The sequence below is a fragment of the Rattus norvegicus genome, chromosome 20 (genome assembly GCF_036323735.1).
Source record: "Rattus norvegicus strain BN/NHsdMcwi chromosome 20, GRCr8, whole genome shotgun sequence".
Lineage (NCBI taxonomy): Eukaryota > Metazoa > Chordata > Mammalia > Rodentia > Muridae > Rattus > Rattus norvegicus.
Window position 1 is genome coordinate 20,229,882 of NC_086038.1, and position 24,073 is coordinate 20,253,954.

Below are 24,073 nucleotides of genomic sequence, written 5' to 3' on the forward strand. Positions count from 1 at the left end.
TGATGACGTAAAGTTACGTAAGGAAGGGCTCATCTTGCTCATATTTTGAGGACACGGTTCACCAGGGTGGGGTAGGCAAATCGGCAGGAGCATCCAGTGGATGGTCACATTGCAACCGCAGTCTGGAAGCAGAGAAATAGATACTGGTGCTCAGCTCCATTCGACTTCCATTCCAGCCCTGGACACACAGGATGATGCTGCCCACACCTAGGGTGGGTTTTCCTGATTCCATTATCTCCATCCAAAGTCCTTCAAAAAGACTCCCAAAAGTCTGCTTTTACTGTGATTCTAGATCCTGTCATGTTGACAAATTGTTAACCATCACTGTGTGTGTGTGTATGTGTGTGTTTGCGTGTGTGTTTGTGTGTGTATGTGTGTGTTTGTGTATGTGTGTGTTTGTGTGTGTATGTGTATGTGTTTGTGTTTGTGTGTTTATGCATATGAATGTTTTATCTGCCTGTATGTAACCATACCATGTCCATGCAGTACCCACAGAAACCAGAAGGGACATTGATCTCCCTGAAACTGGAGTTAGAGGTGGTTATGAATCCCCAGGTGAGCATTGGGATTTGAACCTGGGTCTTTTGCCAGAGTAGCAAATGTTCTTACCCACTGAGAGATCTCAAGAATGTCACTTTAAGCATGATGACCTCCAAAATTTCTTTATCTGTGCAGGTCCATCTCCTTATCCACAAAACCTGCAGAATGACGTGACCTAACGGGGAAAGTTGCTTTTGTGACTCAACAAGATGAATATACATTCAACATTTATTACTAAGAATAAGGAACTAACAGTAAACCAGTATGAACCTTTCTCCCCGGTCCTTAGAGGTGGGGCTAAAGCCCTTATCTCTTGGAGATGTGATAGCCTCTGGGAACCTGATGGAAACAGAGCTGTGCTCCATAATGAGACCAGGATGGTCCTGAAGTTGTGTCCTTTCTCTAGCAGTGGCCTCTGAGCTCTGGCTTGTTTGGTCCCTTTCACCTTCCAAGTCTTCCCCTAAGCCCAACCCCCAGGAAAAAAGGACAATTCTAGGTGCCCATGACTCACAGAGTTTTTCTCTTATGTTCATCAAAATACTCAGTCACATCCAGAATAATTTCTAGATTAATTATGTAAACAAGGAAGGGCTTGCAAACCAACACACGCTGGCTAGCTTTATGTCAGCTTGGCACAAACTAAAGTCGGAAGAGAAAGAAGGAACCTCAATTGAGAAAATGTCTTTGGAAGATCAGGCTGCCGGCAAGCCCATAAGGCCTAAAAAAAAAAAAAAAAAACAATTAGTGATGGGTGTGGGAGGGCCTAGCCCATTGTGTCATTGTGGGTGGGGCCACCTCTGAGCTAGTGGTCTTGGGTTCTAGAAGAAACCAGTCTGAGCGAGCCAGTGAGTAGCACCTGTCCATGGCCTCTGCGTCAGCTCCTGCCTCTGGATCCCTGCCTTGTTTGAGTTCCTGTCCTGACTTCCTTCCATGTCCTGACTTCCTTCCATGATGTGGACGGTAAACCAAAGAAACCTTTTTCTCCCAAGTTGCTCTGGTCACGATGCTCCATCAAACCAATGGTAACGCTGACTAAGACACAATAGGTCAAGAAATACCTGTAATTATTATTTTGTAATAATCCATCGTGTAATGACGACATCCTTTGTGAAATAGCTGGAAGGGATTTTATTTGTTTGTTTTTCATGATTCTTTGGTCAAGTACATCTGAGAAAAGACGATATAAAGTGACACAAGATGGTCACGGATGAGTTCCCCATTTAGGGATTTTTTTTTTTTTTAAACACAGTCATTCTGGAGGGTAGTGAAAGGCAATAATGTTTCAATTGTTTATTTACTTCACTGAGTGGAGGTGGAGCGCTATAGCCTTCCCTTGAGGTCAGAAGATAAATCTCTGTAGTGCATTCTCTACAACCTTCTTGTAGCATGCAAAGCTGCAGTTCTCGTCTTCAGGCCTTCCCCAAAGCTCCTCTACTCTGGGTGTAGCCTGTCCCCCTAAAAATGATCTTAAAAAATACTTATTGCCATCTTTGGAATGCCATGTTTTGGGATCCACTGGCAACTGCTGTCACCCAACATCAAATGGAGGTGGCATAGTTCAACGTAAGCTCTTGACGTACACAAAGGAACAGGCTGGCGCCGTTCCTTTCCGTTTACCTGTCACAGAGTAGAGAGGGGATGAGTAATAATGGGAGAAATATATGTGTGCGTTCATGGAGCTTACAACCGTGAACTGGGACATCAACCACCGGTAGAGAAAAAGCCAGCTCTTCGCTGAGGGATTCAAGGGAAGGAAAAGGTTCCCACAGAGTTGGCCTTCACCAACAAGAAAGGCTTTCCTTCTCTGGGTGGTGGCCTCTCGCCATCCAAGATGGCGACTCACAGTCAATGTGGAGGGCAGCCAGCCAGGCTCAGCGTTTGCTGAGGCTCCAGTCTTCATGGATTCCATATCAAACTGAGGTTCCTTCTCTGTGGACGCACAAGGTCTCACCAAAACAGCCAGAACAGGAAGGACTGTGTTCTTTGTCTCCAGCAAGCTAAGGATTCAGGCAAGGAACCCTACGGAAGGTAAGGCTTCATCAACCTTTCCCGGAGACATAACCTTCTTTCCCGGGACCTTTAGCTCAGCTAAGTGGAGACACCTGGTGTCTGGTGTTGCAACTTCAAGAAGATCAAAGAGTCTAGGCTGAAAATCAGGCCTCTCATAAAAACTGCTTCATCCCGGACAGGTTCCAAAGCAGCAATTTAAATAGCAGCCGGTTCTATTCCAAAGAGGCTCACTTCCCCTCAATAGCTTCGCCAACCAGAGACAAGGTTCTCTCCATAGCCCCGCCTTTTGAACCGAAAAGAATCTAGCATAGTCACAGGACAATCATAATTTGTTAGAAGCCAGGAAGACTAGGTCCCTCCCCCCCCTTTCTGGCCTCTTCATTTTGTGGGGTGTTAGTTCACAGGGGGCTGGATAATCTGTTTGGTATGATATCTGGTTGTTGATACTTCTAAGTAACCAGAGTAGCAAAATTGCTCCCCGCCCCCCAGAAAAAAATTTTTAAGCTTAAACAAGGCCAAAGGAATATTAAAGTTTCACTAGGGAAGAAATATGGCCGCTGCCAGGAACTGATTAGTCATAAAACCCAAGGCATTCCGGCGTCCATCATCGCCTGACTTTTAATGACTGAACTAAGAGAAGAGACATCAGTTTTCAAAATAAGGTTATAAAAACGCTATGCACAGATGAGGCCTCCAAATATTTTGATAGTACCCGAACAAAATTACTGTGTGTGTGCGCGTGTGTGTGTGTGTGTGTGTGTGTGTGTGTGTGTGTGTGTGTAGAAAAAAATATCATTGAGACAAATCACAAAACATATGTTGTTATGTTTTGCTCTAAAAACCATGAAGTTTACCCAGAACCCTATTATGGTAACTGCTTCATTTTTCATGCATTCCTAAATTACCATGTAATCTAAAACCTTGTTTTCAGATGCCCTATATTGGAAAGTCCCTTAAAACCGAGCAGGATGGTGGCAGGCTCGCATTCAGAAGGAAACTTGCCTCTGCTGCTGAAAATGAAAGCGGGATTTATCAGCCACACTCCTTTAAAACAACCACCACCTTAGCGACATGGGGGCCAGCCGCATCCAGGAAACGCCGCCCGAAACCAGCAATTGTGCTTTAAGCTCTCTGCATTTTCAAACACATGGATAGTTGGTGTAAAAATATATTCTTTTCCTGCAGGGACGTGACTGTAATTAGTGTGTGCCAAAACTCTCTCTCTCTCTCTCTCTCTCTCTCTCTCTCTCTCTCTCTCTCTCTCTCTCTCTCCCTCTCCCTGAGATTTCATTGTCTTATCTCCTTACAGCATCTTAATGCGATTTTATTTTACTTTGTCAAAGTCCTATTAGCATAAATGTGTTCTCCATAGCAAACAGTGTTCTTTTTTATGCAAAACAGGATTCAGCTGACTCGAATAAAGCAGCTTGCAGTCTATTAGACTACAACGGTAATGTGCTTATTTTGTTTGTCAAATCAAGACCGCGTCAGAAGGCTCTAGACAAAGATTTGTCTTGCTTTCCAGAATAATTGCCAGGGTGGGGCTACATTATGATCTGTAAATGAATAGTATCGCTTAGAACAAACACTTCATATATCTTTTATCTTCCCCTGCACACAGTTCTGAGTTTTTCTTTGAAATCCTTGCTCTACTTTTCCACATAAGTCATCAGAATGTTTCCAAAGAATTTTAACTGCCAGATTAATTATATCTTACAAACAAAGATAGATTACTTACATTCTTTTTTCAGAATCCCTGCCAGTATGGCGCAACTGGCAACAAATTAATCTCGTTTGCAACCCTACAAAATGTTTTGCTAGGAAAAGGCCTGGAAGGTAAATGGATCCTTTTTAAAAAAAAAAAAAATCAGGTTGCTCATTCTGAAAGGCTAATCCGTAAGCAAAGAACAGAGGATTAAATGAATCTAACTACTCCCCAAACTTGTTCTTTCTTTTTGTTTTTTTTTTTCTCCTTGTTTTTTTTTTTCTCCCTTCGTCTTAACAACTAGGTTATAGCCCTCTGTTAATGGATTCAGTTAATTAAGTATTACTGTGACCTAGTGGCAATTTCTGAAATCCAGAGAATTTTTCCCTCTTTAAGGTCTGCCTCCCCCACAGGGCCGGGTGTAATCTGTTTGCAGAGTCTGTGGATGTCAGCCTTGCTTCCCTTACAAGCTTCGAGAATGTTTTAATAAATTTATCAACCGAAAAATATTACAAACATTTCATTTCCTTTGACTCAGGCAACACAGACACACAGACACACAGACACACACACACACACACACACACACACACACACACACACACACACACACACACCACTGCCTTCGTTGCAAATTCTTGCCAGTATGAATCACCCTAAGTAATATTTGCTTTAACTTTAGTGTGGTTCAACAAACAACTTTTATATGGCTGGACTTCAAAGAGAGGAGAAATGAAGGTTGGAAATAAGATAGGCGTAATCTATTATTAGGCATGAAACACTAAACCACTTTTAGCTATAACTCTAAAAACCTGCATGATCTAGGTTTTTTTAACGTAATGCATATTTATCGTGCCTCCGCTCACACAAGCGTTTATCTCCCCGTGTTTGCGAGAGAAATACTTTCCACTGTAGCGTGGGCCACTACTTGGCTTAATTTTTTCTAATATTTAATTTAGAAGGGGGGGGAAATGGTAATATTATAACAGGATTCTCATGTGTCCCGGCCAAAAATACTTAGTGTTCCTCTTTGAGTAAAATTAATCTGTTACCAGTTCCCTGACCTGCAAGTCAGGTTTCAGTAAAATAGGCATTGAGGGAGGAGGGGAGAGGGAGGGGTAAGCTAGGCTGGGCAGAGAGATAAGATCTCTTTCTTTGATTAAGGGGGGGTGGTGGCTGGGGTGGGGGGGAGCTAAAAAGAATGCCTCAACCCAGCCGTGCCTTCCAAAGGCAGAAAATAAGCTGAGAGTGTATCTCAGAGTGGTAATGGTTGAAGACATTTATTAGCTCCGTCCATAACAACAGTCGCTGCAGGGACAGTAATTGTTAAAATCTGTTCTGCAATTATTTCTTTAATGGCGGGGGTGTGGGGGCGGGGCAGGGGTGGGGGTTCCAGCTCCTCACTTCTCTCCTTCACCCTCCACAAACATTGGCACTGAAAGAAAAAAAAAAAATCTAATGTTATGAAATAAGTCAGATGTCAGGAGAGAGAGCTTGTAGCTCAAGAGAACACGAGACAGCACGGGGAAATGTATGCATGCACAGAAACAAAAACACCATCGGTAACATTTTGTTCTTGATTAAATTTGCGCTCCCTAATACAGTAGATTAAAAATAAGTCCAACTGTTAAACACATTAGTGTTCAGCTATGGTTCTGGTGCCAGAAAAACAGATACTACTCCAGACCCGGCCTCTCTCTGCTAGACTTTAGGAGCCAGGGGAAATCTGACGCCCCTAGAAACCTGAGCCCCAAAGTCCATCTGGGACCCTGCAGTTTGGGGATTCCTTATTTTCGTCTGGTGATGAAATCTCAGAACCATCTTAATATTTTCTCACACTGGGTCAAAACCTCGGCATCTCTCAGCGAGGCTGTAAGAAAATACGGGCTAGGAAAATGGAGGATGAATTGCTAATGGCTGTAGTCAAGACACGCCGGAAGGAATATTAAATTCAGTTGTTCTTTTAAAAAGAATTGTAAGCCATGACCTCGCCCCAACTCCCGAAGAATTTTAAGAGACTGGAGACGGGGTCCCACAGTTCAGAGTGCATAGGTCTCCTGCAGCAGATCCAAATTTGGTTCTCAGCACCCATCAGAAGCCTCCCAACTGCCTGTAACTCCTTCTGAGGGTCCGATGTGCCCTCTTCTGGATGCACAGGTCTCTTCCCTAACACATGCACACAACTACACACACATACATACACATACATACACATACACACACATACATACACAGCATTAAAAACAAAATAAATCTCTTTCATATACAAAAATGACTATTTAATGGGAGCAGAATTTTTTGGAGTGTGTCCTCAGAATTTTGGAGTGTGTGACACTCTAGAGATCATGGCTGACTTGTCTAGCAGATGGTGTTCAGTGAAGTTGGAAAGAGCGTCTGGCCAAATTCATGCTGGGCAGGCCCGACATTGCTGGACATAGAATGTAAACATTGGCTTCCCCAGGTCTGCCCATTGCTGTGGAAGCACATGACCCTTTAAATAAATTCAAAAAGGAAAAACTGGCTTCCAGAGAGATAGCTCGGCAGTTAAGTTAAAAGGACTCAAGTTCATCTACATCGGTGTGTGACCAATCAGCTGTAACTCCAGCTCCAGGGAGACCTGCTACCTCTGGCCTCTGTGGGCACCTGACTTCTTTGTGTGTGTGTGTGTGTGTGTGTGTGTGTGTGTGTGTGTGTGTGTCCCCGTGCACTCACTTGCACGTGTATGTGAACACGCATGTGTGTGTGTGGGTACACACGCTCATGCACAGATAAACATTTAAAACTGTTGTATTTAAAAAAGAAAATTAAACTAGTAGACTGAAATCTAATACATTTTCCAGATAATTACGTTAATATTTTTTTTACCTAAATGGTGCTATTTTTCTCTGCATTTTCTTCCAGCATGTATCTTTTGTAGTAACACAAATTCCAGCTCTCATTCCTCACTCCCTCTTCCCACAGACCCCCCCTTTCCTCTGCCCCACCCCTAACATATTTTTCTGGTCTTTGGTCACTCTAGCTTAATAGGTTACCTGTTGCTGGCACTCCATTTCACCCAGATGTGGTATTTTCTGCTGTGACGTGCTCTCTGGAAGCAGAGGGGGATGGGGCTGTAACATCTGTAAATTTACGAAGTAATAATTTCCCAAAAGCAATGCAGATAGCTTCAGATATTGCCAGGAAGGGAAAAAAAAACAGTTAATTGAAACTATTTGGGGCATGCAGTATTGAACAATGAAACGGTTTCCGAGCAACACATATCTAAATGTGGCTTGCCAAAGACCTGCACACATTTAATTTGTTCTACAAATTTGGTTAACCCAATAAAGTGTAAACATCAAACACTGGCCATAGAGAGCATTAAACATTAACCAACGGAGACCTTAAAGACTTAGGCAGAACATGCAAAAATAAAGATGTGCTGGGTGGCTCTGGGAAATTAGGTTAAGAATCCAAAAGTGAATGTTTGTGGCTGGGTTTAAAAAAAAAAAAATACAGTAAAACTATTTTGAGATTGGTAATCATTTGTCTCCATGGACATGCTATTTTCCCCTTGGGATCATATTTTTAAAATCAGGCAAACATACCAAAGTCAATTTGATTTTCTGATTGTTCTCCGGGATGAAATGTATTACCACACAAATGAACCCTGTAAAAGGGTATTTCGATGGCTGTTCCCAGATCCATTAACCCTGGGATGGAACTGTGCCTTTTTATCCGTGTGTGTGTGTGTGTGTGTGTGTGTGTGTGTGTGTGTGTGTGTGTGTGTGTGTGTGTGTTTATGAATGTTTCACGGTGCTTAGCCTAAAGCTCAAAGCCTGGTAAAGTACAATAAACCTTTGTTGAACGACGGAATGAAAATGCCTTCCAAGGAGATAAAAATGGCTTTCAGACTCGCCCATCCACACGTGTTCTTCACCTGAGGAAAGCCAGTCTTCTCAGGGAGAGCAATAAATGCCTAAGCCTGAAAGAGAAAAGAATATAATATAATGTTCACGTCATCATGTCCCAAATGTTCACAGCCCGGTGAGCCTCACTATGTAAATCCCTGCAGAGTACAGCTTTTCCTCAGGAGAATCTTTGGTATGTATTCTCTTCCACATCTTGCTAAGGTCCTGGGACACAGTAGGAGATTAACTTTCAACAACCTCAGAGAACTCCTGATGACGCAGAAGTTAAAGCATCACTGAACCACGCTTTCACTCCTAAGACATTAAGTATAGCGACCCATTTTCTTAGGGTTCAGAATGGCTTATGATGACGTAAAATACAGAAGAACCCCTAAGGGTTCTGATGTACTTCGGGTCCTCCTAGAAGCAGACCCTGAAACCGCTTGAGAACAAGCGGTTAGTTTGAGAGGCACAGGAAATTCTAGGTGTGGGGTCAGAAAATGAGTTGAGACACAGAAAGCGCCCTCTACTGGATGCGTTGTCAAAGCGGCTGTCACCATGGGTACCTGGATATACTTACCAACGGAGAACTCTGGGAATCAGAACACGCGCCCCAGAATTACCCTACCCAAGAGTGGGTGCTGGGCATTGACACATCAACTGCCATCGGTCTTTGGGTACATTTATTCTATTTTAAAAGCGTTCATTTCCCTTCATTCAAGCTGGCCATGAGGATCGTCAAAGCTTTGATGGCAGCTTCTAAGGAAACAAAGGAGAGGGTGACAGTTGGGAAGCAGGCACCATAGTCTGCCATCAGAGTCCGGCTATGAGATGGGTTGTTCCCAAGAGACTCCTTTGGTGAAGCATCTTAATGTAGCCAGTAGCTGCCGAGAAGCTTGAACGCAATACTTTTGTTGTGTCCGGCATGATGGCTGCTAATTTATTAAAGGAACTTCATCAAAAGGACTCCGTTGGCCTGCTCTGCTCTGTTTAAGGTGCAAATCACTCAGATTTTTTTTTCTCAAGAAGCTACATGATGTAAGCTTGGACTTGGAACCAAACAGACCAAACTTTGAGTCCAAGACCTTGAAGGAGTTATATCATTTCTCTGAGTCAGTTCTTCTGTTTAGAACAGCAGTAACGAAATAACTAGGACCCCTAAAGGGATCGCAGAGACTTAAGCCACCAACCGAAGAGCATACATGGCTGGTTCATGGCCCCTGCTACGTATGTAGCAGAAGACTGCCTTATATGGCATCAGTGGGAGGGGAGGGACTTGGTCCTGTGGAGGCTTGATGCCCCAGCGAGTGGGGGGAGGGGAGATGCTAGCAGAGTGAGGTGGGAGTGGGTGGGTGGGTAGGGGGCACCCTCTCAGAAGCAAAGGGTGGTAAAGAAGTCATGGAGGGGGACCAGAAAGGAGGGCAACAGTTGGAATGTAAATTAATAAAATTTTTAAAAAGAGAAAAGGAAAGTGCTTATTTCACGGGATTAACAATATAAGGGTGGAAAAACAAACAACACTAGGTTTGCCAGTTACTGATCCCTGGGAAGCGATCAGTGCTGCTGGAGTAGATCCAGTCTGTCCCTGAAACCAATCCCACTTCGTTTTTCCCAGGACTTACAGATCTTTAAGTAAGGTATTTAGGCTATAACGCAGACTATACTGTTGACTGCTTTTTCTCTAGAATTTGGAGCGTAGGTGACTGGGGAAATGGCTCCCCAGGTCACTCAAGCATGAGGAGCTGAGTCGATTCCCTACCTACCCACATTTGGGGGGGGGGGGGAGGCTGTGTGCAGTAGCACGTGCTTGTAATCCCAGCACTGAGGAAGCTGAGACAGGTGGATCCCTGGGGTTTGCGGGCCAGTCAGTCTACCTGAATCAGTCTATCTGCGTTCACTGAGAGCCCCTGCCTCAAAACATAAAGTGGAGATCAACAGAGGAAAATAGCTGAGCTTTACTGCTGGCATGCCTGCACAGACGTGTGCACACACACATATGTACATATATGTGCACACATACATACAGACGTACATACACATACAAATGCATAACACACATACATACACACATACACACACATATATACATGTACATACACATACATATACATATATACACACATACAAACATACACATATACACATACATACACATATATACAGATATATACACATACACACATATATACATATACACACATACACACATACACATACACATACACACATACATACACATATATACACATACACAAATATGTACACACATGTGCACGCATACATACACACATACATATACATATCCACATATACACACATACACAAATATGTACACACATGTGCACGCATACATACACACATACATATACATATACACATATACACACATACACAAATATGTACACACATGTGCATGCATACATGCACACATACATATACATATCCACATACATATATATTCACACATATGCACATATACACACATACACACAGATATATACATATCCACATACATATACACACAATATATACACACATATGCACATATACACATACACACAGATATATACACGCATGTGCACACATACATACATACATATACATATCCACATACATACATATACACACAATATATACACACACACACACAAAGCCCTAAGCAGATACCATGAGGAGTCACATTGAGGAAGCACTTTACAGTTTACACAGTTTTTTTCACGTCCATTGTCTTATTTTTGAGCAGGGATAGAGCTTTAAACTTAAAAATTATCATGGAGGTGTTCTCCAGCTCCACATTTAACCGCAACTCTATTTTATGTTGGCTCACACACCATAAAACAATGCAGAGACCTACAAAGGCTATGCACCAGCGCCACGACTAGGGAGCTCATAGGTGCATTAGCAATGCATAGGAAAACCAGCTAAAGCCAACGATGCTTGTTTAGGCCCCGAGAGGCCTTGATTATCCGGAGCATCCCAAGTCGGTCCTGCGGGCTTCTGTTCAGGATGGAGTGTCTATAGACTATGAGTTAACCAAAAGGAAAGTTTTTAAAGGGAGCTATTGAGTGGCCAATGGCCTCTGCATGGCAGCTAGCTGGAGTGAGTGGGCAAGCAGGACCTTTCGGACACTCATCAGGGAAATAAAAGCCTAATCCCCGGGGTTTGGAGTGGCTGATGATCAGAATGTCTAACCCCTAACTACCTGCCAGGCAGAGGTACAAACATAAATACCCTTCTTCTCTGTCCAGTTCACAGAAAACAAAACTGAGGTTTGAACAAGGAAAGAGAAGAATGTCTTAGCCTGTGGTACAAAAACCAGAAACTCAGGCCTGCCTGATGCCAGAGGATTTTACATCTCCACCCAATACTCATTTCCTACAGTACAGCCACACTCAATACCATGCAGAATATACTAGGGACTAGGGATACAACTCCATCAGTGAGTTCCGCCTGCCATGCATGGGGCTCTGGCTTCAAGCCTCGCCATTGCATAAACAAGACATGGAGGTGCATCCTTTTAACCCTAGCACTCAAGAGGTCAGAAGTTCAGGGTTATCCTTGGCTACACATGAAGATTTAAGGGCAGCCTGGCATTCAGGAGACACGGTCTCAAACACACACCCACACACGCGACAAATGTACAATGTATAATATATTATTTTACAACCAATGATCACCCAGTTCACGGATTTACCGCTGAAATCATTGTGTCAAAGCAGACAAAATCATAGTCATTTACTTTCCAAATTCCCTTATCATAAGGCATTTCTACTTGCCCAGAAGAATGCAGGCAAGTTAATAAGAAGACTTTTAAGTAATTAGTGAATTTTTCCCCCTCTGCGTAACTTTTCCCTTCGTTACATCTCAATGAGCTTGTTCTAAATCAAGGAATCCAAGAATCAAATTGTAATTGGTAACTTACTATTCCCCCCACGGAGTGGCTGAATGCCTCCCTTAAACTGTGGCATTCACTCCCAGATACTTTGAATCTTTAGCAAAATCAGAGCTCAGAAGCATAGCAGACCCCTCTCCAGGTCAGGTTTAAGCTGAGAAGTGGAGGGGGCTGACCTTCAAAGGTCACCATTCTGATTCTAGGGCGCCCTATGCTCATCTACCATGATGTACAAATTCCCAAGTCCTCAAATCGTGGTGCCCCCTCAACTCACTTCTCCTTACACAACCACCAACCATACGGGCCAAACACACTCTTCTCAGTATCGTAGGCTGCGTTTGTTTTAATTCACTCCAGCGAACTTACTTCTTAGGCATTCTTGAGAACAGACTTAGATTTTAAAATAAAAGGAACTCTCCAAAATGAGCCTGGTTGGGATAGAATAGGACTTAAAGAAGGATACGTAATTGCACAGGGCATCTGAGCTCAGTTTCTTAAGTATGGTTTTAAAACTTCCTAGAAAGTGTATGCTAGTACAAATTGTATTCCTGGTAAACAAAATATTTTATTTAAAAAAATGTCCATCACTTTGTGAGTGCCTAGTCTCTGAGGTAGTTAGCATGGGGAAAGTTCCCCAACAGAGTACACCAAATATCAAAAGCAGTCTCTATTTTTTTATTAATTCTCTAAAAACTGTTACGTATATTGTCTGGGGAAAATGAATATTAATGTTTTATTTTTCGTCATGGCCCTGAGATAGGGCTGCAGTTTTTGTTCTGGCCATTGTCTCACTACTGTCCACAGCAAGCTGTCACGATGGCTAATATTTCGTTCTATCAATAAATCAGGAAGTGGGTCCGGAGAAATTAAGGGGCGCTTTCAGGGTCATAGAACGGAAGTGTCCACAGCAGGATTTTGGCTTTCTCTTACTCTAAGTTGAGAGTCTTGTGCTATATCTAAACCCATGATACAATTTATTTAGGTAGACATCCAGACGTATCTCTGTGACAAGAACGTTTGTTCTTGATTTTATAGGGGACCCGAAAGTAATAGCATCTCCCCTCCCAAAATAAAGCTATAATGGGATGCCTGATTATGTTAGAGGAATAAAGAATCCGGGGAGTTCTGGGATGGTCTATCTGAGGGGAGAGTACTGAGCTCGCTGGAAACCAGGCGGGTGGGATGCTGGATCTCTGGAGAGGTTTCCCATGAGTCCTCAGTCCAGGTATTTTGACTAAAGCCTGTGTCAACTTAAGCTCACTCGGAGTATGGTCGTTTATCTTTGGCGTGTGCATGCCTAGATGGCTCCAAGCACAAAGTGAAAACCTGTAGCACGAAGAGTCAGTCAAACGCAACAAAACTTTGTTTTGCTTTGTCCGGGCAGACTTCAGATTCAGCACTGAGCAGCCTCCTCTAACACAAGCTCCCACTTCCCTTGGGCCTCAGGCCGCATTGAACCCATTGACAACATGCTAGGGAATTCGTGCACGCTGGCGGGAACAGGAGGCAGTGAGGGATGCGTAGGGACTGGGAACATGGCTGAGGTGGGTGGAGGGGGCGGGTACAGTGTTTGCCTTGTAAGCATAAAGACCCACCAGAGTTCAAGTTTCCAAACCTACACTGAAAATGGCAGATAGTCGTGGTTACAGGCATTTGTATTGTCAATACTGATGAAGCCCAGAGGAGTGGCTTCTAGCCCAGCCTACTTGGCAAGTTCCAGACCAGTGGGGGAGGGGAAATTTAATCTCACAAATGTGGGGCTAGGGGTACCTGAAGAACGATATACCTGTGCCTGACCTCTGACCCTGTATTCGTGTGCACACACACAAAGGAAGCGGATAGCCCACCAACCCACTGGTGGCGCGGCCTCTGAAAGCAGCTACTGGAGACACAAGGCTGATCTTTGGAGTCGGAGAAGTTGAGTGCCAATCAGGAGGAGCAGAGAGTGCACAGAGCAGCTCAGGTCATGCCAGGTGCCCCTGTTTCTACTGGCGCCATTTTTCTCCCTCTAGCTTTGGCCTCTGTCACAGGCTCCAGTTCAATCATTAGCGATGAAAAAAAAAATATGTGAGTGCCAAGAAACGTCTCTTTCCTTGAAAACACACACACACACACAGACAGACACACACAGACACACACACACACACACACACACACACACACACACACACACACACACACACACACACACGGGTGTCACGGCTTGTGCCGGGGCCACAAAGTGGTGAGGTGGCTGCCTAAGCAGGTTCTGGATCCAGCAGGCTCATTAAACTTTGGAACGAGGTCCGGCCTTTATGTGCAGATGTGTTTTCCAAGCTGTTTTGTGACACATTGTCAGAAATCAGGTACGCAGACTCGGGAACTCTAGCTTTCAACAACTGCTTTTCCACTTCCCTTTCACACAATTAAACACCCTGCGGTACTTAACAGAGCAATAACTCGCACATCAATAAAGCCATAAATAATTGGGCTCGGGCAAACTCTGGGGCCTAGCCAGCCACTGAGAGCCATAGTTTTTGATTCATCAATGGGCTCAGACAACAAAAAAGGCAAAGGCCTGTGAAGGCCTGGAGACAATCTTTTGATTCCTAGGGTCCTATCTCCCAAGGAGAGCTAGCCCACAGGGAAACCCACCTCCAGAAACTAGTTTAAAATGTTAGAGTCCATGCAGTGACCTCTATGTTTGTTTGGCGTTTTCCCCCCTCTCTTTTTCTTTTTCTCATAGCCTAGCTAATCTAAGTCTCTGGAATCAAGGCCCAGGAGCCTGCATTTGATTTGTATATATGTGTGTATACATATATGTGCATGTATGTTCCCGTGTGTCTGTGTGCATACATACTTTTTTTTTTTTTGAGATGCGGTATCTCACTGGTCAAATAGGCTGTTGTAAGCTCCAAGTTTCCATCTATATCCATGTCCCCAGTGCTGGAATTACAAGTGTCAGTCACCATGCCCAGAGGTCACCATGCCCAAGGGGTCACCATGCCCAATGGTTCTCAAACGCTAGGATGCTGGGGACCAAACTCAGGTTTTATGCTTACACAGCAAGTACTTTACCAACTTTGAGCCATCTCTCCACCCCAGAAACCTGCATTTATAATATGCCCCTAGATGATTCCACCTCGTGATTCATACAAACGTGTGCTTTAGAGTCCATGGGGCTTCTGTGCAATTGAGCTGGGCTAGTCTTGACACATGGAATCACCATGCTGCCTCAAGGTCCCATGCAACTTATGGTGTCGAACAGATCTCAGGGTTTTTAGTTGTTTTTTTGTTGTTGTTGTTTTTTTTTTTTTTTTTTTTTGTTTTTTTTGGTTCTTTTTTTCGGAGCTGGGGACCGAACCCAGGGCCTTGCGCTTCCTAGGCAAGCGCTCTACCTCTGAGCTAAATCCCCAACCCCAGGGTTTTTAGTTTTAAAAAATAAACCACAAGTCTGTTTGTTCAGTAGTCAGCTCTCAAGGGGGAGGTCCCTATGTAAACAGTCCCAGTATATTCCGTAAGTAACTGCCTCAGTTACTTTTCTTTCTACTGCTGTGCTGAGACCCCATTAAACAAGGCACCTTAAAGGAAGAGTTTATTGGACTTATAGTTTAAGAGGGTGAGTCCATGATCATCATGGAGGGGCCTATGGCAACAGACAGAGAAGGATGACACTGGAGCTGTTACAGAGAGCTTACATTCTGAGACAACTGTGAAGCCGAGAGATAGAGCTGTCTAGGAATGACACGGGCTTTGGAAATCTTAAAGCATCCCCTAGTAACATACCTCCAACGAGGCCACACCTCTTCATCCTTCCCAAACAGTCCCATCAACTGGGAACCAAGCATTCAAATGTGGGAGCCTATGAGGACCATTCTCACTCAAATCACCACCTGAGCTAGTCCGGTGAAACAAGCCTAACCTTTGCCTTTTTGAGATGCTCTGCAAAACATGAGGGATCTAGATACTCCTCTGTAGGCAGCTCACAACCATTGATACCTCCAAATCCAGAAACCATAGTTCCTCTGGGCTCCTTGTTAACGTATGCTTATGTACACACCCATACACATGCAGGTCCTTTAAAATAATTACTTTTATTTTTTTTTAAGAGAAAGGGGTTGGAGAGATGGCTCAGAAGTTAAGAACACTGGCTACTCTTGCAGAAGACTGGAGTTCATTTTCTGGAACCTATATGGTGGCTCACAACCATCGGTAAGCCCAGGTTTGGGGAATCCAAGGCCTTTGTTTAAGCTCTTCAGGCAACAGGCATATACGTGGTTCAAATACATACATTTGGGCACAGCATACATATAAAATAAAATTTAAATAACCTAAAAAAGAAAGGATGGAAGAGAGACAGAGAGACAGAGAGAGACAGAGAAACAGAGAGAGAGAAAGACAAACAGAGAGAGGGAGAGATATCACACCCAAGCTACCTCTCCATTGGTTTCCACGGTGGTCAACCTGTAGTCATCTTCTTATATATCTGTGTTCACCTTCATAATCATGGTATCTTATCTGTGCATACTGCTTGCATGTATCTCTTAGAGGTTTTTAACCTGCCAGTCATGACTCTTAATATGCAAATATCCTACATATTAGATACTTACTTTACAATTCATAACAGTGGCATAAAAACACTTATAAAGTAGCAGTGGGAATAATTTTATGGTTGGAGGTCAGCACAACATGAGGAACGGTATTAAAGAGTCACAGCATAAGAAGGTTGACCACTGCTCTACGTCATCTAAGAATTAACTTACTTAAAATGTTAACACTAATTGTGTAATAGCGTTAAATACAGCACTAACATTTTCCCGGGCATCTTGTGGTTTTTAATTGTATGGGTTCAAATTAGGGAACAGAATGAGCTCCATACATGGATTTCATGTCTGTTAAATCTTTTTAAATCTAAATGTTTCCTTTCTCTACTTCTCCTGGTCTCATTCTACCTTCCCTCTAAGTCTGCCTGCTATTTATTGTACAGAGTCTGTATTTTGCTGACACTTGTGGTACACTGATTTTGCCTCTCTCTGATCCATGTGTTTCCTATAAACAAGGTAGATAGAGCCTGAGTCTTACTCAAAAATGGCTTTATTATTTATTTTTTATCGTGTGGCAACAGTATTTTAAAGGCTGATAAGAGACTTCTGAGGTTAGTGGATGCCGATTTCTTTGTGATCTTAGTACCCCTATGTGGTCCTTACCCGAATCATGCATGGTTTGGGGAGTTCCTAAATGGTTTGTAAACCATTAGGAGGACCCTGGGATCATTGCGTAAGATCTCATTTCAATTGGCGATGTTCTAATTCTGATAACTATGTCAGCTGGAAAATGTATATGATGAAAATTCATTATCCATGCTCTGATTACCCTGAGGTGGAAGAAACGCTGGATAAATTACTTACCTCCTTGTCACTTTTCAAAATGAGTTGATCTCTGTCTTATTTAAGGTTTCTAGGGCTGTGAAAAACATTATGACTGAAAGCAACTTGGGGAGAAAAGTGGATTATTTTAGTTTACAACGGTAGTCTGTCACCAAGGGAAGTCAGGGCGAGAATTCAAAGCAGGAGCACAGAGGTGAAAAGGAAGGCCATGGAGGAATGCTGCTTCACTGGCTTGCCTATCCTGGCTTCCTCAGCCGGCCTCCTTATACAACCCAGTATATCAATCCAGGGATAATATAGCATCCACAGTAAGCTGGGCCCACCTACATCAATCAGCAACCAAGAAAACGCATCACGGGCTTGGAAGCCCCTTCTTAGTCGAGACCCCCTCTTCCCAAATGACCTAACTCGTGTCAAGTTGACATAAAACTAACCAGCTGTCTTAGTTAGGGTTTTATCACTGTGAAGAGACAGCCACAGCAACTCTTATAAACATTTAATTGGGGCTGGTTTACAGTTTTAGAAGTTTGGTCCACTATCGTCATGGCGGGAATCATGGCAGCGTGCAGGCAGACATGGTGCTGGACTAGTTGAGAGATATATAGCTTGATCCACGGGCAGCCGGAGACTGTTTGCCACACTGGGCTTAGCTCGAGCATAGGAGACCTCAAAACCAGCCCCCAGTAGTGACGTACTTCTTCTAACAAGGCCATACCTGCTCTAACAAGGACACGCCTCCTAATAGTGCTACTGTCTATGGGCCCAGCATTTAAACACATGGCTCTATGGGGGCCATATGTATTCATACCAGCACGGTCCCACAGCACCATGGAAAGAATTTTTTAAACATTGTTGTGAACTTACGAATTTACCCAACTCAATGCATTATAATGTGTTGGAGTTAATATTCTTGATTCTCACAGAGTGAGATTGGAAAATGATAGATAGATGGATGGATAGATAGATGATAGATAGATAGATAGATAGATAGATAGATAGATAGATAGATAGATAGATATGAATGGATAGAAGGATGGGTGGATGGACAGACAGATGATAGGGAAATAGATAACGATGGATAGATAGACAAACAGACATAGATGACAGATATGTCTATGTAGATATATAGACATCGTCTGTGACTAGTGAGATCTGACTCTTCGTGCCTGATCCTTGGTACATGGAACTAGTGATTCTTGGTAACTCTTCCCAGGATGTAAAACTGTGCTCAGTGCCTTGGTCACTTACTACCCCAAATCTGATGTAACTACATCATTTCTAGAGCCCTGGCTTATTTTTGTGAGCAATTGTATTTAAGGATCACATTCTGCAGCTCCAATTTTATCTACGGCATTTGTCAAGCTCTGGCATGAGAGTTACACTGAATAAAAGGTTGGGGGTTCTAAAATATGCCTTTGAAAGTCAGATATTTTAGTTTGCTAAAAAAAAAAAAACACCTGAGAAAAAGAACTATAAGCAAGAACGTTTGAGTTTTGATTCGAGGTGGGGGGGGGGGAGGTGTTACACACCATGGCTGACCAACCTCATTGTTTCTCAGCCTGGGATACGGAAGAGCATGGTGGCAGAGGGCGTAGCAGGGAGGAGCCAAGCTACAGATGATACGAACTAGGTATACATTACCAAGGCGTTTCCCTGGTGACCTACTTCCTTCCACAAGCATCTGTCTTAAAAGGTGAGTGAGGAAAAGAAAACACCGATGTGCAATAAATGTATAAAAATACAAAAACCTCCTATCTGTTAAGAAATCACCAATGTGAACACTGATGAAAGACTGGGTTTCAGCCTTCAATGCGGCAACATTTTTAAATTTAGAACTAAACTCCAGATGGTGCCAGAGGTAACAGAAATCAGGAACTCTTACAGCCTGGTGTCAGGGAAGTTAATTGTCCCAACTCTAAAGATTTCTAATGTGTATTTCTAATGTGTTGACCCCTGACATTGTAATCCCATTTCTTCTAGAAGTCTAGCACACAGAAATAAAAGAAAATTACACACACACACAAAATACGTTGCACATTGTTTTCAACCAAACTAGAGACAAGTAATAATTTAAATGTCCACTGGTAGAAAGCTGGCTAAATAAATTGTGATTTATATTCCACTCTATGGAATATTATGCAGAATTTTTAACATTGTGAATATTGCCCTTATATGTAAAAAAATTCATATCTGTTTTTCACATGGACTTTAATTATGAAGCCCTCATGTAAATTTGCATATTTGTGATAGATAGATAGATAGATAACAGATATATAATCACAGATAGATACATAGATGCACAGATAGATAGATAGATAGATAGATAGATAGATACATAGATACATAGATAGATACATAGATACATAGATAACAGATATACAAACACAGATACATTGATGCGCAGATAGATAGATACATACATAGATAGATACATAGATAGATAGATAGATAGATAGATAGATAGATAGATAGATACTTAGATACACAGATATATAGATATACAGATAGATACATAGATAGGTAAAGGACAATAATGATGAAATGAAGATATTTAGATATTTAGTTAGATTTTAGAAGTTAGATTGATGATTAACAAATTATAAATGATAGATGAAAGATAGATAGACAGAATATGGCTTTGGGTAAGTTGTTAAGAACAGAAAAACCTTACAACTTCTTGAAATGACCTTCCTATTGTTGATCCGAAAATACAAAATTCCTAAGAAACTCACCCTGTTTAATCACAATTGTCAACTGGACTGGATTTAGAATCATCTATAAAATGCATCTCTAGAGATGACTCTGAATTCACTTCCAAAGTTGTTTAATTGGGGTGGGAAGAATTTCCTTGAATGCAGGTGCTACCATTCTATAGGCCAGGGCACCAGACCGAATAAAAAGAAGATGAGGGAACACTAGCAGTCACCTCCATTTCCTGACTACAGACGTAATGTGAGCAGTTACCTCGTGTTCCTCTTACCATGATGGATTGAACCCTCAAACAGTAAAACAAAACAAAATCTTGCTTCCCAAGTTGCTTTTGTCAGGTATTTTTCGCAGCAACAGGAAATAGAGCCAGTATTATATTCTTCCCAAATATCACACCCTGTAGATGTAACTAGTATTATACCCTTCTCAAATATCACACGTGGTAGTTTTCCCTGTAGCATCTTTACGCTTTGTCTAGTATAATTTGTTTTTATTGATAATGGTTTCAGGGTTTTGGGGGGAGTTGTTTCAGGGTTTTTGGGGTTTTGGTTTGTTTGTTTTACATTATGGCCTCTTTTTGCTATGCTTCAAACTCTTTATACAAGGCTGCCACCTTTCATTTTTTCTTTGCACTCAGGGTTACAGTGGCTGGCCTATGATAATGTTCCAATAAATATTTATAGATACTAAAAGATAATGAGTCTGGGGGTATGGCTAGTTGGTAGAGTGATCATCTGTCATGTATAAAGCCCTGGGTTTGATCCTGAGTACCCCACAAACCAAGTGTGGTATTGTGTGCCTGTAATCCCAGAACTTGAGAAATAGAGTCAGAAGGATCAGGAGGTCAAGATTATCTTCAACTACATAGCAAGTTTGAGACTTGTCTAAGAAAGAAGAAGGAAGGAAGGAAGGAAGGAAGGAAGGAAGGAAGGAAGGAATGAATGAAGAAAGAGGGAGGAAAGGCAGGGAAGACAAGAGAGAGGGAGGGAGGGAGCGAGAGAAGAAGAGAGGTAGAGAAGGAGGGAGGGAAAGAGGGAGGTAGGGAGGGAAGGAGGGAAGGAAGAAAATAAAATGTGTGCCAAAGAAGTAGATGTTTACATGCCTGAAAGAATTTTCCATTTCTCGTCAAATTGTCTTTTCCTGTTGATTTTATTTACAGTTTTTCTGTAGTTTCTGCTTTCAAGTTGCATACACGGCCCGAACATGTTGGGATTAAAAGCTTTCGTAATTACCAGATTCCATCAGAGTGAGATGTCATTCGTGATGAAATGTTCAAAATTTTCAGCAATATTTCCTAATTTTAATTAATTGTTGACGACCTTTTCAAAGAGCTCCGTAGACATCCCTACTTTCTTGAGCAGAGTAAAAAGGTTATAATGTACTGTATTCCTGATGAGTTAGGCAATTCTGTGTGCACCAATTACTGTGTCCTAATATTATATAATGAAGCCCCTAGGGAGGTAGCAAGACAAGTAGAGTTGTCGGCCCCAATGCTGAGACTCTTAAGTTTGTTTCTCAGTGTTTGATTCTTGGGTTGGAGCTTTGTGCTTCCCTATTCCCTGCTTAATTGTCATCCTGTTAGCTTCATAAAGTGAGACGCGGCTCTCCTTGTACATGTTAGGCTTTCAATAGATCATTGTTGAATTTGATGGATCAGTTAAAAACCAGGACTTAGTAACAGCTATTATGTTGCTACTCTCCAAGTAAAAAAAGGGGGTTATCAACATGAGAACAGTGAGCAGACTTCATAGCAGCCAGCCACAGAACAAGAGAAAAATTGGAGACGTTTTTGGTAGCCAGGTCTGTGAGATGCCATGAAAATACAGGTGCTTCTTGTAGCATGCCAAGCGGCAAGCCAGGCAGGACTGGACAGCAAATGCAAACTCATTTTCCCTGCTACTTCTCAATCCTACCTCCTCACTACCCACGAGATTCATATGGTGGCAGACATCACTAAGTTACCAGGATCTCATCCCCTCTAGAAAAGTCCGCCAATTCTTGCAGACATCAGTCAGAAAGCCAGTGTTGATCACTGAAGAACGACACCAGCAAATACAATGTACAATCTTCCAGGACACTGACTTCCAGGACTATAGGGAGAGAGTCTTCAGCAATACACGGGGTATTCACCTAATGGTCAGTCTAGCAGGTTCTACCTGGAAGCCAGAACCATTTCTACTCGTTGGGTGATTGCTAGGCATTGATCAAGTATTTTATGTTTAGCTCATTGATGGACCAGCTAGTAGTGCATTTTCTGTGGCTATGATGGATGTCATGCCCAAAAGCAGCTTAGAAATGCAAAGGTTTATACGGCTTACTGATTACAGTTCATCATCCAGAGAGATCAGGTCAGACACTCACATAGACTGTGGAAGATAGCGACTTACTGGCTAGCTCCTTAGCTCATGTTTCTAATACCTCTCTTATACAGCCCTGGCCCACTTTCTTAGGGATGGCACCACCCACAGTGGACTGCAGCCTCCTATATCAATGAACAAACAAATGGTCCACAGACATGCCCATAGGCCAACACATGAAAGGCAGTTCTTCATTTGAGGGTTCCTCTTCCCAGGAAGTCAGGTTGACAACCAAGATTAGCTCTCACCCAATGACACAAACAACTTTATTTCCCCTACTTTGAAGAGGTGGGAGGGGAGCAATATCTACAGGCATTTTTATAATATCCTAATGACACAGAGCTAGTAGTTAGTAGCACTGACAGTAAATCTTAGAGCCTGCCCACCCCGTACTCCGTAGACTCAATACTGAACTATCCTTCTCTGGGCTTGGGGGGTTGCTTGCTAGCACTGAATATACTCTAACACAGATTGAACACCCACTTGGCAGAGATATGATAGAAAGGATTGAAGTATCAGATGGCGCTAAACCAAAAGACCATTTAAATCCCTGGCAATTCTGACAGCCTTGTATTTCCATGTGTTCTTTGAAAATAGACTTGCATAGATGAAGTGAATCTCATGACTCTCAAATGTCAGTAGACAAATTTGGAGGTTTCTGTGTGTTTGTAGTTTTAGGATAATGCACACGGGGGGTATTAACAATGATGTTTGTCTAAGAGGAACCATTTTATTGAATTTGTTTGCCAGAGAAATAGGATAAGTTTAAAGAGGTAATTAGCTGGGAGGTAGGGAGCTAAGCTATCTCTAGAGCTGGCAGAGATGGAGTGGACATTGTCTGTTGTCACCTGACTTGTGCTTGGCTTTGGGGATGGAGAGGTGATTCAGGCACACTCACCACAACCCAGTGGAAGTCTGCCTTGCTCAAGATAGACCGTTTTGCATCGAGATAGCTCCAAGGGGAAAGAAGGAAATCAAATGATTTCTGAGCCTCTGAAGAACCTCAGAATACATGTCAACTCATCCATGTGGTCTGTCCCCATCATCTGCTATATTCATGGTCATCTCTTGCAGGTCTCAGGTGTTCAGTTTAAGCCTTATCTCACGTGACCATGGCTCTGAGCTATGGGCTTTCAGGAAGCCTTGCCTGCCATACCTCATGGTCCAGAACAACAAGGGACTTCAGGTCAACCATATCCGTCTTGTGTTTTAGCAACTAAAGAGCACGCTAGGTTGCCTCTACTCTGTTGGTCTTCCTGCTTTCGGTTGACCCAAGAAAGAGCAGACAAGAACAGTAGTCACTAAGAGAAATAATAGCTCTCGGCTGTTGCTAACCTGCAATCTCATCTATTACCAAACTACAATGGAGCAAGCACGTTTTGCTTTTGCCAGGAGTGGTGGCACACCACGTGGTGGTGCCTCCAGCACTCAGGAAGCAGAGGCAGGTGGATCTCTGAGTTCCAGGCCACCCTAGTCTACACAGCAAGTTCCAATATAGTCAGGACTACACAGAAAAACCTGTCTAAAAAAAAATGAATATTTGTTTCATTCATTCATTCATTCATTCATTCATTCATTCATTCATTCGTTCGTTCATTCACTCA

The 24,073-nt window shown here is 42.7% G+C and overlaps 2 long non-coding RNA genes across 7 annotated transcripts; one reads left to right on the forward strand and one right to left on the reverse strand.

Annotated features, from left to right (window-relative positions):
- Positions 1-1,341: 1,341 nt before the first annotated feature.
- On the forward strand, positions 1,342-3,998 carry LOC102546480 (uncharacterized). The gene is made up of 2 exons (XR_362173.5): positions 1,342-2,568; positions 3,482-3,998. It is a non-coding gene; the product is annotated as an uncharacterized LOC102546480 (long non-coding RNA).
- LOC102546554 (uncharacterized) lies at positions 3,750-8,856 on the reverse strand. Of its 6 annotated transcripts, none has more exons than XR_005497640.2 (4): positions 8,404-8,841; positions 8,093-8,219; positions 7,288-7,343; positions 3,750-5,690 (listed from the first exon to the last, which is right to left on the reverse strand). It is a non-coding gene; the product is annotated as an uncharacterized LOC102546554 (long non-coding RNA). The 6 variants fall into 6 exon arrangements; XR_010060802.1 differs by lacking the exon at positions 3,750-5,690 and adding an exon at positions 6,513-6,746 and having other exon boundaries at positions 8,175-8,219; positions 8,404-8,856; XR_005497639.2 differs by lacking the exon at positions 3,750-5,690 and adding an exon at positions 6,513-6,746 and having other exon boundaries at positions 7,288-7,419; positions 8,404-8,856.
- Positions 8,857-24,073: the final 15,217 nt, after the last annotated feature.